We start from the raw sequence: 5,661 nt of genomic DNA, 5'->3' as shown, positions 1-5,661 counted from the left end.
AACGAATGGGAAAGGAGAACCAATATGAGAAGGCGTGACAATAGAAACGGATGAACCAATGAGAAACGAAGAATGACAGTCAGCGGCGAAAGGACATTAGCGCCCTCTGTCGTTAGTTAGTGAGACGCGCCCCAAATAGGATTCAAAGCATTCTTATACAGGTTTCAATACATGAGTGACATCATCACAACTGTGTGTAAATAAATAATAAAATAATATAATATAATATAATATAATATAATATAATATAATATAATATAATATAATAATAAAAAAAATAATCATTAAAATAATAAAAAAATATTTATTTATTATAAATTATTCAGAATTAGACAGAAACACTGCTCAAAAAACTAAAGGAAACCTTTATTCATTACATAGTGGAATATGTTGAATAAATATAAAATAACATAAATATGATCAATGTAAATCAAAATTATTAACCCATAGAGGTCTGGATTTGGAAGCATACTCAAAATGAAAGTGGAAGATCACATCACAGGCTGATCCAACATGAGTGGAAATTCCTCCAGACAAGTCAGAATGAGGCTCAGTAGTGCGTGTGGCCTCCACGTGCCTGTATGACCTCCCTACAACGCCTGGGCATGAGGCGGCAGATGCTCTCCTGAGGGATCTCCTCCCAGACCTGGATTAAAGCATCAGTCCACTCCTGGACAGTCTGTGGTGGATGGAACGAGACATGATGTCCCAGATGTGCCGGATTGGATTCAGGTCTGGGGAACGGGCAGGCCAGTCCATAGCATCAATGCCTTCATCGTGCAGGAACTGCTGACACACTTCAGCCACATGAGGCCTAGCACTGTGATCATCAGAAGGAACCCAGGGCCCACTGCACCAGCATATGGTCTCACAATGGGTCTGAGGATCTCATCCTGGTACCTAATTGCCCTCATTGAGTCTGTTTCTGATAGTTTGAGCAGAAAATGCATATTAGTGGCCTGCTGGAGGTCATGTTGCAGGGCTCTGGCAGTGCTCCTCCTGCTTCCCCTTGCAGAATGGAGGAGGTAGCAGTCCTGCTGCTGGGTTGTTGCTCTCCTACAGCCCCCTCCACATCTCCTGGTGAACTGGCCTGTCTCCTGGTGGACTGGCCTGTCTCCTGGAGGACTGGCTATGAAGAATAGTTTATTTTACCACATTATCATTTTAAATAAAATAAGATAAATATGATAAAATAAGGTAAAAATAAAACAAAGTAAACAACGTAATCTAAAAATAATGCTATAAATTGACATTACACACATACAATGAACAGAACAGGTCCAAAGAAAAATGTTACTGAAAATAAACCAGAAACAAAGACCTGGGCTCAGCACACACAACCAACACGGCCTCTGACGTCAGCGTGTTTCTGAGCACACCAGCGCTTGTTTGACCGCCACAGCGACCGGTCAGTTACCTGCACCCAGGCCAACTGGGGCGTCCGCAGCGGGGCTGGCTGCTTATGAAAAGAGCATTTTATGTGCCACATACAAGGCTCCTCTGTGAGCACACAGTGAACATGGAGAGGAGAGGGGCACCCACTTGTACAAATATTCACAAATAAATATCCCTTTTAAGTCATAATTTACACTGTTTGTGTTGCATCACAGTTTAAGCACATTAAGTAGATGGAAAAGAGATTTTCAGGAAAACATACTGAGTAAAGGATTCTTGTATTTTCCTCCATTGCTGCTGCCACAAAGACTCTCTAAGAGGAAGCCCTCTCCTGGCCCTCATATGGCTTCTATTTGGGGTGTTACACACTCTCTGTCACGTGCAGCAGCAGGCCAGGACAAGGGGCCTCATTATTGATGCACTTCCTGTCTCTATATGTCTGGACTGCAGGCTGACCCAGGATCTGCCAGTAAAAAAAAAGATATGATCTAAAAAACAGTTTCTCTGTAGTATAAATGCAATTTCCCCATTGTGGGACTAATAAAGGTTTCTTAATCTTAAAAACATCCTGAAAACAAAACCATGCTCAGTAGCAGAGAGAACCTGAACATGTCTCTGTGCAGTGTAACAGATACGAAGACATAAATCATGATAGATTTTGTCTGAATATAGCACATTGAAAATGTTTTCCATATATATGATTTTATCTTTTTTTTTCAGCACAACCCCACCTATATGATCTGATTTATTATGATCATTATTTTTAACTTTAACCTACTCTATTAACATATTAGGCCCAAAAAAACACACCCAATCTGAATTGAAACAAAAAATACTATGACACAAAAATTCTCAATGAACTGTTGGAAAAGTAAACATAGGTAGCAAATATGAACAAAGAAAGGTAACATTTGGTAAAAACATGAAACATGTATTTACAGGCGTTTTTACTGGGTCTATCAACAACCAATAAAAACTGGGAAAGTTTAGAATCTGCACTTTCCAATGACGTGATCAGCAGCACTACAAAATGGCGGTTGGGTTTTTGTAAAAATGTCACATGATCCGAGAAGAAAGATGAAAAAATCTAAAAACATAAAAAGACAATAATCCACATGGAGGCAGTGTTAATTTTGGCAGCAATTTCTGATTTAGTTTTTATTTTAGTCTCGTGACTAAAATGTCATTTGATTTTAGTCATCAACATTTTTGAACTTGACCTTCCTCATGAATCCTCCATAACTACAGCAAAACACTTTTGTGACAACTTAGAAACAGGTCACATGCTGTAAAACCATCAGCAGTGTCTTCATTTATAGATTTTGTCACGTGTATCTTTGAACGGAAGTTAAGATGACTCGTCTGCAAATGTCGCTTCAGGTTTGTTGTGTTTTTACCGCTGATAGTCGCTCCGCACGGTTTAAACAGTCTTGTTTGTCTTGACATCAAACGTGTCCGTGTGTCTGTTCTTCTCCTGTGTTGTGTTACCATGCATGAGGACGCCTTCTTCCAGCATCACGGGGTAACGTCCTTACGCAGAGAGATCACTTCTGATTGGCTCTCTGCCGCCGTCTCCTGATTCGTCCCTCCCTTCCACAAACACAATCTGCTCTGATTGGATCTCGTCTCCATCAATAATTTCGTCTTGTTTTTATTCGTTGACGAAAGTGTCAATACATTTTGTCTTTGTTTTTGGCACCGTGCGTTAGTTTTTATTTAGTTATCGTCTCATTTTTATCAGCAAACAAAGGTCGTTAACGAAAACTATGACGAAAATGATTCGTCAACAAAATTAACACTGCATGGAGGCAGAGGGGGAATGTAACGGCAGCATTTTTATCAACAATGTTTGTGTAATTACACTTGCTGCCAAAAGGGGGAGACAAAGGTTTCACTCTGTAGCTTTAACTCTGTTTACCAGCATCACCTGTGCTCAGTGAGCGTGTTGTGTTAAAGTGCGGCTCTGTAACACACAGAGCGGGTGTGAATTCAGTTATTTTAACACCACCTGTGAGCGTGTCCTGTTTGACCCGTATGCTGAGTTTGGAGTCAAAGAACCACATAAAGCATGTACAGGCCTTCATTCAAAGAGTGAGGGCACGTGTCTCCACAGCCGTGCAGAGCGCCGGCGGTCAGCGGTCCTGTAGCCAGAGGATCAGCTGCGTGTTCCAGCTGAGAAGAAGGTCTGCTCTGTGCTGCTCAGCCAGAAGGAAACGGTCGGAAACACCCTCACAGATCACCAAGTGTTGAGTCTGTGTTTCACGGAGACGACGTGCGGAGACGACGCACAGGCCTGTATTCAAGCTTGGGAAAACCGTGACTGTACGTTCAGGGACTGTCCACTTCAGGTGGAAGGAATGAGGCGTGAACATGACTGGAAAAACCCTGAAAATAGTCCCTGAAACAGCCGAGTGAGGAAACAACAAGCTCTGGAAACTTACACACGTTTCAGAAAAGAAAAATGTCCAATAAGACATTATGACATTATTCCAGCAGCTATTTTAGTAGATATAACACAGTACAAGGAGAGTCACTGAAACCAAACAGCAGCTTGTGTGTGTTCTGAATTCATGAAGGCAGCTACACTACTACTACGTGTAAATCAACCAGAAGCTGCTCATACTGAACATATTTAATATATATAACACGTCTTTAGACTCAAGATACAGCTGTTCATACATATGCAAAAAAAAAAAAAACTAATAAAAAACACACAAGGTGCCGGCAGAGGACAGACTTCTGACTGCAGAAAAACTTCTCAGGTCTCCAAAGTTCAAATGGAAGCTGCTAGAAACACATCAGTTCATAAACAGGGACAATAAGTGTGTGTGTGTGTGTGTGTGTGATCAACTTGATCTTGATGTTTTTGTCTATCTTGCCTGTAAATCATCTCCTCTTCCTTACATGATGTCTTCTAGGAATCTTGCTTTGTCCTTCAGTTGGACTTGGTCCCAGGCTGTCTGGCCTTTTGTGTATTTTTTTTATCAGATTGAAAGTGAAGCTCGTCCTTTGTGCGTTGGACGTGTGCATTTGGGTCATTTTAATGTTACACAACGAGGCACAGCTGAGCCTTGAACCTGAGCACAATACAGATAAATGCTGCCATTAGCAGCTAACAACAGCATGGACTTTTGGAAAAAGTCTATAAAGGACAGGCCTAAGTGATGGCATCCATCCAACTGTCCATCCGTCCATCTGTCCATCCATCAACCCGCTTCGTCACGGCGGGCTGGAACCTATCCCAGCTCACTCTGGGTGAGAGGCGGGGTCCACCCTGGACAGGGTGATGGCATCCATCTCTCACTTAATACACTTAACCAACTAACAATAATAATTGCACTTCCACTTGTGTCCACTCGGAGGCTGGCTCCAAAAGTGAATCCCCACAAACATCCATGTTGAAATGAACAGCAGACTGAGAATGACAGGTGGACGCACTCCACTGCCTCCCCTGTGTTTGGATTAACTGGACGTTTAGGTGGAATCAGGTGAGGCCTCCCACACTGACTCAAAGGCGCTTGTACCAGGAAACAAACATGTGGAGAGAGGGAGGGAGCGATGAGAGAGAGAGACTGCTAGCAGTGTCTGCTAACATAGTTAGCTTGGCTATTGTTCACCTCGTAACACAAAGTAACTGAATGTTTTTATTGAACTGATTGGAACTTTTGCTGAGGGGTGTGTGTGTGTGTGTGTGTGCATGGGGGGTTGCTGTGCTGCCTGGGGGCTCAGGATGTAGGCCTCACCTGATTGTACCATGTGTTGGTTTGTTTGATACAGGATTGTGTGTTTGAGCACTTACCTTTTGTTGTGGCCAGGTGTAACGGTCCAAAGAGTCCCCCTGGAAGCAGCAGGTATTTAAAGTTCCAGGTCAGACCATTCAGGAAAACAGATGCAGGGGGAGTATATTACTGGTTTGTATTTGGTGTAAAGTGTTTTTGTGGGGTAACTTTTAAATAGAGGGAGAAGGAGATCCGCCTTTTTGGTGAACTCCAGGTGTGGTGGCTGCCATCTTGTAGTGATGGGGGTTGCTGTCAGGGCCATATGCTGCCCGTGGTCCTCAGCATGTGGGTGAATTCACTGATGTTTGTTCTGTGTGTGTTGATGCTGCTGCTGCTTGGCCATCCTAACATGGGGAATAGAGATGGTGGTGGTGGTGTTGAGGAGATGGGGGGGGGGGGGGGGGGGGGGGGGGGGGGGCTGCTCAGTGGGTGATGTCTGTGTAGACCTATAGCAGCATAGCTAATAGCTAAGAAGTGACTGTAACTG

This window comes from Parambassis ranga, chromosome 3 (assembly GCF_900634625.1).
Source record: "Parambassis ranga chromosome 3, fParRan2.1, whole genome shotgun sequence".
Taxonomy (NCBI): domain Eukaryota; kingdom Metazoa; phylum Chordata; class Actinopteri; family Ambassidae; genus Parambassis; species Parambassis ranga.
This window is presented reverse-complemented; position numbering follows the sequence as displayed.